The 12,938-nt window shown below is 35.1% G+C and overlaps 1 pseudogene; it reads right to left on the reverse strand.

Moving 5' to 3' along the window:
• Positions 1 to 563: 563 nt before the first annotated feature.
• LOC147476104 (uncharacterized) lies at positions 564 to 1,780 on the reverse strand (annotated as a pseudogene).
• Between the last annotated feature and the right edge of the window lie 11,158 nt (positions 1,781 to 12,938).

Genomic DNA, 12,938 nt, shown 5'->3' on the forward strand with positions numbered 1-12,938 from the left:
GTGTGGAAATCCTCACACATTCTGAGGTTCTTTACAATCCTAATGGGGGTTCCAGCAGTCGTAGTCAATAGTCCAAATGATGTCTGTAAAAGCTCCTCCAATGCTTCCTTGATCTCTTTTGACTTTGGGTGCGTAATGTCACCAGCAAATAACTCATGTATAATCCCATCCTTTGCTTCCATCAAGCTGCAGCCAGGGTTCTTTCTGAGTCCTTTTTCTCTAATAAGGATTTCCATGGATCCGACAAGCACCAAGGAGTGCTCCCCACACGCCTCAATAGGCATCGTCGCTACAAGGTTTAAGGCTTCTTCCAAGTTTCTAGCACAGCCAATAATATCTACCATTACTATGTCAAAAAAAACACCAAGAAAATTAATATCTAGATGACATATTACACCATTCACTATGACCAAGAAAATCGGTTTTGGAACTTGGAGCTTATAAACGACCTACAAGTTTTGAACTAACTAAAAAGTGATGAAAAATTCCATGTTGACACAAATGAAAAGAACAACCACATCATCGCTAAACCTACCCGCCCATAACCTTCTTCTTGGAAAGTGTCAGTACCTTCGAGGTGCACGCTCCATAAATCTGCCCGATAGGCATTCATATGCCATGTGTACCACGTCCACCACAGTTGTGGCATATCATTAAGCCCCCCATGCAATCCCTGCTCATGTGCCCAACCTGATGGCAGCTCTGGCAAACAATGTCTTTGTAACCACTATCGCGAACTACACCACCTCTTTCTCCTACATATTCATATTTTGGGCACTGCCTAGCCACATGACTCATTCGGATAGTGACGACCCAGGTGGCCAGTCTTCCTACAATTGTTGCATGCCTTATCATTTGTGCAGTCAACAGCTATATGGACTTGCTTATAGCAGTTGTTGCAAACCATGAGGTCACCAGGTGGTAGAGAAGGCGCCGCGCAATCTTTGGCAATGTGACCAGCCTTATCGGAAGTATGGCATATCCCCTCATTTTGGCAGTCACTGGCCATATGGCAAGGCTCACGACAATTCCAGCACAATGACTTGGTGGAACACTTAGCTGCAATGTGCCTGATAACAATGCCAAGGAAAGATAACATATCCATATTAAATTTTTTGGATGTAGATAGAGGAGGAGAGTGTTTCATTACCCAAGAACACCACAATTGTTACAAACGGCCACATTGGGGCACTCCCAAGCATAATGACCTGGTCACTTGCAGTTCTTGCTCAGGTTGTCTTGACTAGAAACAACAAATACAAGAAAGTTACAGTCAAAGGTCTTTCTCTGTGCTGATTTTTCTTGAGTAAGTTAAATTTCTGCCAATTCCTCACCTTGCAACCCACTTCCTCCAAAGACAACCTCCCTTGCTGCCAAGTAAACTCCACGAGATACACTTGAAAACGCGGGGTAGGAAATCAAAATAATATTTTACATAAGTACAGAACAACATGTAAGGCTGGCTTAGGGGCTGAAAGTTTACAAACAGAAAAATAAAACACAAATACAAATCAATTGAATTACCATATCAACTATATTAGCTTTAGATATATAATTTCAATATCAAAATAATGTTTATTTTCTGAATAAGAATATTAGAGTGCAGTCCATCACTAAACCTCTTAAGAGCTCTTCATACCCAAAATTTTAAACTACCAGTATCACTAATCCCACAATATTTAACCAATAAATCATTCATACCCAATGTTTCGTTGCCATACCTTTCAGCCCAAAACAAATTAGAATTAGCTTCAAAGGCAATAACAATAAGGTCACCCATTCATTTTTACTCCAAATGCCACATCCATAAGGCAGAGTAGTTTTACCAATACATGAATCAAATAAAGTTTTCCAATATTGCCTTTCAAATTTTTATAATTCTGCCATATCATGTCTAATAAATTGATATACTGTTCTCAATATGGATCTACAAGAAGCATAAAATGTACGATTTTTAAAAACAAGTATCTTTTTTTTTTGAATGTGTATTGCTACATTTAGTTATTTTGATTAAAAAAATAATCTTCTACTTACTACAATGTGAACATAACATTTTTTCTTGGCTATCTTATACAAAAAAAATATATAAAATGATCACTATGGAGATGAGAACAGAGCAATATTCAAGAGGGATTGAAGTGTCATTCAAACCTATGCTGGAAGAAATAATGAAAGATCTAAATCTGGATCAACCTATTTACGAAAGTTCAATACATAACAGAATGTACAATGCAAGCATCAGGTTGAGAAATGATGTAGTTGGTGTGGAAGGTGCGTCTGAAATCATAAGTTTTAAAGGAGTACCATCAAAATCCATTGAAGAGACTGAAAACACTGCAGCAAGTCGGGCAATTGAATTTACACAAAAAGTTAATGAATTCGAAGTTGTTGACTACAACTTCAAGGAGTTGAAAATCAAGCGAAAGTTCTTCAAAGAACAACAAGAAAGAATCTAATTCCTCGAGAAATCAATGAATATCAAACAACGAACAGAGGCAAGTTTTTTTTATTTAATATGATTTTTCATATGTTATATATCACTAACTTTTTAAAGTTTAGATTGGAAGAATTGAAGCATGTCGCGGAATATCCAGTACAGATATTAGAAGTATTATTTTAGACAATACCAAACTCATGATCAAGGAGAATAAAGAACGGTACTTGAGTCTCAACAAATTCAATAAAAAGGTAAATAGATTTAACATTCATATTTTTTAGGTTAATTGTAATTTTTAAGTGTTTTACTAACAATAAATTGATCTATAAATTGATGCAGCGAATTCAATTTCAAAAACTTATCCCTCTAAAATTCAAAGATATGTTGATGCACTGCACCAAAATATTAAAGATAGACGACCCAGAACTTTCTAACAAAATATTGGGAGAAAATCAATACAGATGTCAAATATCAATTGACATTCCAATCTTTAACATCAAAGACAATCACCAATTCGAAGGAAATTCAACAATTCGAGAACATTCAGAAAATTCAACATCGAAGAAAGCAATTGATTTTCTGCAGTGAGATAGGCTTTGAAGTAGTAGACTATAACTACGAAGAAATAGAAGAAATTTGCAGCAAACTTGAGATTGCAGAAAAGAATGACACGCTTAGAAATCAGTGCATACAAATTCAGGAAGAAGAAATTCAGAGTCTGAAAGAAGATATTGATTATCTAAAGGCAATTATAAAGAGGGAATTGTAGAGTTATGATTCTCTCTACGTAATCATCTGTTCGATCTTGGAGATGAGATGACTTATCAGACATTTTTACATATATGGAATCATATTTTAAGTAATAAATGTAATCATTTTTTAGCCAAGGTTTTGTGTACAAATGGAAATCAGAAGTGCTGGGTTTAAAATATTAATTTTAAACCAATTATGCAAAGTGCCAAAAGCTGGAAAGCATATCGCACAATGTTTTCTTTGTGTGTTGTTACAACTCATTTTTCTGTTTCGTATAACATAATGAAATTGAAAGTAAGCAGACACCAAATCAATATATCATAACCCATTTAAAAGCCCATTTGAAAGCTCATAGACAAGTGAGAAGCAAATGCAATAAAAAGATCCCAGTAGCTATGTAAGCAATAAGCTAAGGGGTTCACAATGTTCTGTGCTTGAAGAAACCTCTGCATTGCCAAATTCAGAGCAGAAGCATAGAATTGAAGGAGCATGCCACGCGCAAAGCATAAATAATCAGAAATTATATACAGATGCATAAAGGGGTTCTAAAATTGTAGATAATGTACTTTAAAAGTAAACTAAACTTACAAGAGTAATCATTTCTTCAAGTACAGCTACTTCAATAGCAAGGAGTTCCCAATCATACTTCTCACATAAATAATTACGAGTAATTAGAAACCCAAAACGAAAGTGAGTTTATAAAAACATACTCTTACATGTATGAAAACTGTATAGAAAATGAAAACTATCAAACTAACCTAGAAAAACATTTAACGGGAAATCAGAAACATGATGCAAATGCAATTAACTAAATCGGAAACTTAATGCAAATGCATTGAATTCACCACAAAGAATAATTAACATAAAATCGGGAATTAGATGCAACTGCATTAAACTAACCTCAATATCTCATGCTTCCTTTTTTATTTGAATGAGTGATTAAAATAATTTTAATATCTCATAGCTATGCATAGTTGCTAATATTTTTTAGAATAATTTAATATAACGGCACACGTTCGAAGGACGGGTTCGAAAACTAGTTATAGTAGAATAACTCTATTCTAATTATACAGGAGCGGTCCTAAGGAAAAGATAGGGATAAAGATTAAGGATAAATCCATATTAGAATGAGACATTCCTCTGAGTGTAGAAGATATTTTTCTAGAATATCAAACTACTTTATCAAAATGAACACAAGTGGAAGAACTTGTACCGCAATCGGGAAAACCCTTACAACTTTTCATTGTGGCTAATGCTGCCTAAGAGCAAGTCCAATGGGGGGCTATATGGGCTGCTAAAGGCAAATATAGCACCCCAATTACAAAAACCTCATTCCAATGGGGTTGCTAAAAGGGTCTTAAATTTGGAAGGTGCCAAAAACCCAGCCAAAATGAAGACCTTCGCTAGCAACTGCCATAATAAGTTTTGGGATATGGACGACATAGTTTCTGCCGTCTGTTGGTTATTTATGTACAGACGACAGAAACTATGCCGTCCGTATCCCCTTTTAATTAAATGGACGGACGGCAGAAACTCTGCCGTCTATACCTGGTAGACGCAAAAACTGAGAAATCTTGTTCTTCTTTTCATATACAAATTCATATCCATTCAATTCCACCCACTCCACAATCCATTACCATTCATTCCACAACTCAACAATCCACACATCTATTCAACTAACCAAAATTCATTCACCTTAAAAAATATATGATTCAATTCATTCAAACAAAATCCATAGAAGTATATCAAAACACACATAAAAACAAATTTTAAACTAATTTTGACTTGAACCCTCACCAGGGTTCCTTTTCTTTAATTTACTCCCTCGCCGTGATTCTCGCAATGTCATTTCTATCATCTGTGCTTCTAACTCTGCGACTCTATCATGTGACTTTTCTTCTCTTCTCGCTTGGCCACCATATAATGATAGTATTCGTCGGTCGTAGTCATAACTGAATCACGCATCCCATGCATCATTAGCTGTGACTCGACATATCGCGCTCTAAGTGTAGCCTACAAAAAAAAACAATAACTTTAAGAAAAATCATCACTATAAACCAAATATAATTCAAGTTTCAAAATATAAACCAAATACTAACCTCATCTAGAGTGTCAAAATTCGGGACAAGGTTTCGAAGATAACTTTGATCAACATAAGGTATAGGTATGGTAACATGCATTCCCTGATATGTAACTATGCCATAGCTCCATGGGTTATCCGGATAGGAAGGAGCTGGAACAAAAGCCTCGTAAGGACCTTGAGATGAAGAGTAGGGCTCAATAGGGTATGGGATATGCAAATCACTTCTAATAGCCTTATGTCCCACAAAGTCCATGTTACCAGCTCTGTACATGTTAGCAGGCAATATAGGACCCCTTGAGACACGATCCCAGTAACTATCGTAGTCACCATTCACATCTAAATATAGAGAAGCTTGTGGCCACAAGTCTTCATGCATTCTAAGATAGGACCTCCACTAACTAGCTCTTCCCAATGGGCATATATTCTCTGGAGGAGGGTGTGGGATGAAAGGTGTCCTAACGATTTGGTGCCAACACCTATCGCCCAGGTACCACACGATGATACCTGCTCCAAACTCAAAGATGATTCGGCGCATTGTAAGATTATATGAATGACGTACACGGTGAATCGCCTCACGTAACCAAACATCATATCATCCATGGTATGTCCCTCCATATCATCAACATTTAATTCCATATATCGAGTATGAAACCATGGTGTCCACTGTATCGCCAATGCCGACCTAGTCTTGAGTTAGTTACGATCTAAGTGAATGTTGTGGCATCCTTGACCAGTTCAGTGATCTTTAAAGTCATTCATCCATGCTCTAATCCGTGGGATGATATTACGGTCTATGTTCGGTCTCAAAAGAGGAGCCATGGTAGGTACGTACTCATGCCACCAATACTATCATAAAAACAAATATCAAAATCAAACTTGTATGTAATTTAAAAATTATAATACTAAAAATTTAAAACTTACTTGTAAAAGAGGGATGAAGCCACCACATTGACCATTCGCAACATTAGTTGTGACTCGGCACGCTTGATCCAACGCGTAAATCAAAGCTCCAAACATAGCACAACCCCAATCATACTGATGCATGTATTCTAACCAATCCAAGCACTCTATTCAACCTAATCTCAGTGAACTATCACCCGTGGGGAAGAAACACTACGTGATTAAGTAAAAATAGAATACTCTCAAATATCTCTTCCGATCTGTACCTGTCGGGCACCAACCTTCGTCACTTTCTTTCGTCATTCACAAAAAAGGAGGGTTTGATACCCCCTTTAGTCCAATGCTCCGACCTTATATTCGGCCAACACTGTTGTCCATAATCAAAAGTCGCGAACCCGCCGAACCGACCTTCTCCAAACGTAACAATCTTTCTCCTTCCTACATTCATTCCCGTGAGCATAGTAACATCCATTGGAGTGATGCCTACCTCGCCTTGTGGAAAGTGGAAAGTCTGAGTTGTGTCCCACCACCGCTCGATCAAAGCGTATATCAAACCACGGTCGGCATTTTGATAACCACATCGAAATAATGACCCAAACAGAGATTGTAAAATTTCATTTCTTATGCCTTCAAAACAATCTCCTTTGGCAAGCATTATCTTCCACCAATTGTTCACGGATGCCCAACAACACCGCAATTTCATCTCCCCCCCCCCCCCTCCCTAAACATTTATTCAAAACACTTCATTAAAATTAAAGAAAATACAAATTATGATGTTAAAGAAACCAAATTTAACAATCAAATGCTTACCATATTTACACAATGAGAGATGTGAGTTTCAGAGTTTCTAGCCAATGTAGCATGTGTTAGTGGATCAACTGAGTCCAGAAATTCAATTACTGGAGGGTTTTGCAAATTATAGACTTCGCTTTCATCCTCATTGGCGTTTAGTGTTGACGTCGACTTATTTGTCAATCTAGTAACTGATTTTCGACTGAAAAATCGTTTATCCTTGTTACTCATTTTGCGTGGCACCTGTAATTCAATCAACAATATCCTCTTAACTTCAATTCAAACAACACTTCTAACATTCTAACATCAATTCCAATTCAACATTCTAACATCAATTTCAACATCAATTCCAATTCAACATTCAACATTCTAACATTCTAACATTTAAGCATTCAATAAACAATTAACAATTCAAGAATGAAAATTGTCATTTTAATGTTACCTTTGAGTGAGGAGACCGAGTGAGTGAGAAAGAGAGGGGTTTGTTTGAGTGGAGGAGTGAGGATTTGTTTGAGTGGTAGAGGAGTGGAGGAGTTAGAAGAGTGGAGAAGAGAAAGAAATTCGCGTTTTAGTAAATACCCTATACAGACGGCATAGTCTCTGTCGTATGTTGCAATTTAACACACAGACGACAGAGTTCTCCCGAACTTAATAGCTGCTAAAAAGTGTGATTGGAATGGTTTTTTTGTTTTGGGCTGCTAAATAAAGCTGGGCCTACTAAAAGGCCTATGTGGCACCTTTTAGCAGCCTTCCATTGGACTTGCTCTAATGGAAGTAATTCCATGAGAGTAAACTGTTATAGAATGAAGCGGTAAGAAACACCACTTCAATATATGAATAATCCAAATCGTCTTTGTAATATATAGATACACCGATCATTGCAAGTGCAGTTTCTAGAAAGCAAGTCAATACGGTTACTCATGCTTAGAAATCACTTGAAACACAAACAAGTTATTTTAGTTAATAATTTTGGGAGTTAATTCAAGCTGCTTAAAAGCTAAAACTTCTATGTACTTATTCAAAAACTTATAGTGAATCGAGTAATTTGTATACTCCAAGTTGATGCCGAATTCACTTACTACCCTAATTGTCAAAATAAAAATGTTTTGTATGATAATCATAAATATGAGTTATCTATATATATATATATATATATATATATATATATATATATATATATATATATATATATATATATATATATATGCAAATTCACTTACTACCCTAATTGTCAAAATAAAAATGTTTTGTTTGATAATCATAAATATGAGTCATCTATATATATATATATATATATATATATATATATATATATATATATATATATAACTCACCATATCGCTCTATTTTGCATCTCGAGCAATATGATTGGTTTCTAAAAAATTGGATGGAAAAATAATTAGTAACACCTCTCCAGGTTTGTTTAAATCTCCCTAATCCATTCTTAATTTTCTATGGACTCCTCAAATTAAAAATAATAATAACAAATTAAATAATCCTTATACAAATTCTATCGAAATCCTAATTTTTCTCCTGAAACTACGGGACAAACTGGCAGCCATGAAACAAAAATTGTACTCCTCAATTCAACAACCCCTTTTCTCTCTTAGCCTACGCCCATTTCCCAAATCTCACTCTCACCCTTCCATCGTCATAATGACCAGCAAAGAAAACCCCACCGTATTCTAAACACTAATGAGAAAGTAATTATTGTAATTTCAGGCCATGGGGAGAAATATATGGATGGTAGCATAGGAAAAAATAGAAATGAAAGAGATAATCAACTTGGGGTTGGTGCAATGAAGATGAAGAAAGTGAAGACAAAGAGGAAAATTAGAGAGCCAAAGTTTTGTTTCAAAACTTTTAAGTGATGTCGATGTATTGGATGATGGATATAAGTAGAGAAAGTATGGCCAGAAAGTGGTAAAAAACACCCAACATCCAAGGTACCCGGCGCCTTCCCTCTTTATTTATCCTTTAATCAAGTAACTTCGTCTTCAAGTGCAATTCCTCTCAATTAACATATGTACGCCAAACAGAAGATCTACCAGTTAGTCTTGATACTTGAACGCTCCATATTGGAAATGATGAACAAAATAAGCTGCAACCCTTGATGCGGTGTACCACCAAAGGGCTTTCGATCCAAAGAACGTCATATGCAGCCTCACGAAAAGCTAAGGATCCTCGGTGCACCATAGTCAAATGCTATTATGACACATCTGGAAACACAAGCAAGGTTGAAAGATAAAAGGGACTTCATCAAGTGTAAAATATGCATTATATACTCCAAATAGAGGGAAACTATACCTTGGATCAGGGAGCCAATCCAGTGTATATGAACTTGTGTACTGAACTTAAGTCCCACAAAGGACGGTATGGATCCCTACAGTTGAAAAGAATGAAACTCTTCTTGCTTAACTTTGCAAAGGCAATCTTAGCAGGTCCAAATATTTACTTAGTTGATTGTTACCTACCATGAGTCAATTATATCTTTGTTTAAGCCAACATAATATAATTTTACATCTCAACTTTCAGTGGCTTACTGGTCAAGCATTCGGAGGTTGGCCAAAGGTCATGGGTTTGATTCCCACCTCCACCAGGAAAATGGAACTTAAGAAGTTAGGAAAGAAAAGTTATAACTATAAAAAGGGTAAAAAAAAAACACCGAGAGTGATATTTCGTGCTATAATTTGGAATGTTTGGATCGAAAGAAACAGGAGAATCTTTGAAGGCTGTTTTAAAACTTTTGACCAAGTTATCTGTAACGTAATTAAGGGTTTGGGGTTTATCAAGGCTCATTAGTAAAACTCTTTCATGGTTGGTTTATTCTATTTTTCTTTCTCATTTCTCTCAAATGTTTAGTGTATTAATCAAACCCGGTCTACCTTCAAAGTGTTCTATAGTCCATTATGTATTGGCAGTCCAACATCTTAAATGTGCTTTAATAAATTGTATATTGATCAAAATGTGTTGACCAAGACAGTGAACAATCAACATATATATCTTGGTACTTAATGCCGAACATGATAACATGATATATTCCTTCGTAAAATAGTCATAAAGTGAATTGTTTTTCCGCAATTGTTGTAGTGTGGACTCACGAGATTCCTCTCTTGAAGTAGAAATGTCTTGCATAATTCTTTAATTATGGCTTATCTTTTTCCTTATTGCTAGAAACCTAGAACAAAATCCTACACAATGTATTAAAAATGAAACATTGAAACCCTTAGTAGCTATATATGGTTTGGTTCTTCACCTTCAATTCTCTTTACACTGTTATTTGTTCCCAATTTATTTTTCCTAATCGTGTTTGTTTCCTTTTTAATAGTGTGCTAACACAATGAACGCAGGAACTTCGAGCACCAACAAAGTTGAGTAGCTCAAGCGACGCAATTCTGATGAAGGTTCATTTGGTAGGTTTGGATTTTCTTCTATGGTTTCTAAATAAATAGGTATTTGGGATTTTGGTTTTATTTTTTGTTTTAACTAGTGAGACAACTCACCTGCCATGGTATGTATGCTCCCATTTAACATGTTTACCTTCCCAGATTACTATTACTGTACGACGGACGTTGGTAAGATGCTACAATGAACATGATATTTATAATGGACATATCACATCTATAATGGACATAATAATTTCACTTAAAAAATGGCGTTAGAATAACGAATATCAAACTACTTTGAGTATTTGTAGCTATTGTTTGTGCATTCAGAGTGAGGATTGATGTTAATATCACTTGCTACAAATCAAAAGGTGATTGATAGTGTGGTTACAAGCAAGCATTTATGTAGATATTGTTTTGGTTTATATCGTTTAAGTGGCAAGGTAATAACTAAGCGCTTTAAGTATTTTTTATTAGTAATACGCCTACATTGGTAATTCTATTGTAGAAGTGTTTTATCATGTGTCTTACTAAGTGTTGAGGTGAGCGTAAACGTTGAATTTTTAATAGTTAGTCTTAAGATTAGTAAGGTTGCAAGATAATATTAAGATTAATAACTAAGCACTTTTAAGTATTTTTTATTGGTAAGTATGCCCACATTGGTAATTCTATTGATTCATTAATTGGTAATGTTGATTGATACTTTGAGTCTATCTTCATTTTGGTAGGTTATAAGGTAGAAAAACAATTGTCCATTGTGGTCTTGGAAGTTGTTTTTAATACCGTCTATAATTTTCTAAACATATTTTGGACCACATAAATCAACCATACAATATTTGAATGCCTCATTTATGTCAAATTATGGTGGTGGTGGATTTAATCATACATGCACTATTTGTTCCTTGGCAGGGGATTTTTTTTTTTGGTGAATGGAGAAGGACATCAACTATTCCTCACACTGAAATATGGGAGTTAGATAATGAAATATGAGATCCCTGCAGAAGCCGATAGCAGAAAGCTCTTCCACCAAGTAATTGACTCTGTTAGTTACTATCTTGACAATGGGGTCTAACATAGATATGTCAAGGTAATTTCTTAATCTTTAACACATTATTAAGAATAATCATAATAGTTCAGTTCAATAGGCTAACTTGGCTATCAAACCCCTTAACTTTTGTGTAGACGACATAATCCCATGATGCTGCCTCAGCATTGCTTTAACTTCAAGTACTTTCTAAGACACATATCTTCACAGTAAGAATTGTTAGCAAAGTAAATGACACTTAAATATCGAAGTTAGAAGTTATATGTCTGTCCATGCTATTTGCTTGGAGTAGTGTAAAAGGAGATTGGTTTAGTGAAACGTAAGTCGTGATACCTGTCAACTTAACCATATAATAACTCTGATAAGTGCTTTTAGCTCTTTTACTCGAGTTCCTTCTCCAATTATATGCTAAGCGTCCAAGAGTATTTGTAAAGTGCGCGCAATTGATTTTTTCCTTTTATATGTCTTTTCGTAATAATTCTAATCTTGCTTTGTCATATTAACTTTTACTAATGGTTGTTATAAACATGTCGCAAGCATGCAACTTCGCCACCTTTTTTTACATTTGGAATTTAATTAAGAAGTCTTTTATGCATTTGCTACTACTAGGGCTCCACAAAGTATTTCTAGATTTGGAATGAGTTTTAAATAAAAAAAATTACTCTTCTCGCTCATAACCCATATGAGTTTAGCAATATACAACATGTAAATTAGTCGTATAAAGATTTTTGTGGTAAGGGATTTCATTTGTGTACGTATCTATGATTGCAGTGCTAACAATCATAATTTCCTTGAATCATCATAATTCAGTTAATGTAGTTTAGTCTATTTTCTTGATAATTGTTCCATTATTTGTCTAATAGGTGTGAATATCAGTTTTAATGAAATTTGGGTTTGTTCCATTATTTGGGTTTCTTTCACGAATTGCAGTGATAATAGGACTTGGATGCAATTAGTATATCATGTTTATTGTTTTGTATGTCAGTGTGTGATTATGCGATTTATGCTTCTGTTGAGTTTAAATAAATGGCTATAGTTTCTTTTCGCTTCAAAAATCTCCTTTTCCTTTACTCTTTTCTATGTTGCATGATCTCATTATGTAAAAGTGAAAATAAAGTACTACAAATAAAAGATTAATGACTCTTCGCATCAAATATATGGAGGTGAGAATACGTCCAAATTCATTTCATTATAGGTCCCTATAGGCTATGGCATACACGTTTATGTTCATTTAGACCCTCAGCTCTCTAAGAATTTGGTTTGATTTTCTAACATACAAACTATGCCGCTATAGGTTGTACGTAGTATTAGGTTTCGAAATTGCATTCATCTCTTTTGTTGTTCTTAATAGTGCTCTTTGACTTTTTACTACATCGACTTGCTGACCATCCAACCCATGCCCCATTAAATAAGAATATCGGATATACACACCTTTGATTGAAGTGATATTTCAAATATTTTCACTTTCCATCTATCTTTGACAATTGTATGAACCCATTTCATACTTTTTGTTCTTATAAGTATCGACTCCTCGGTTTGATG

The sequence above is a fragment of the Coptis chinensis genome, chromosome 9 (genome assembly GCF_015680905.1).
Source record: "Coptis chinensis isolate HL-2020 chromosome 9, ASM1568090v1, whole genome shotgun sequence".
Taxonomy (NCBI): domain Eukaryota; kingdom Viridiplantae; phylum Streptophyta; class Magnoliopsida; order Ranunculales; family Ranunculaceae; genus Coptis; species Coptis chinensis.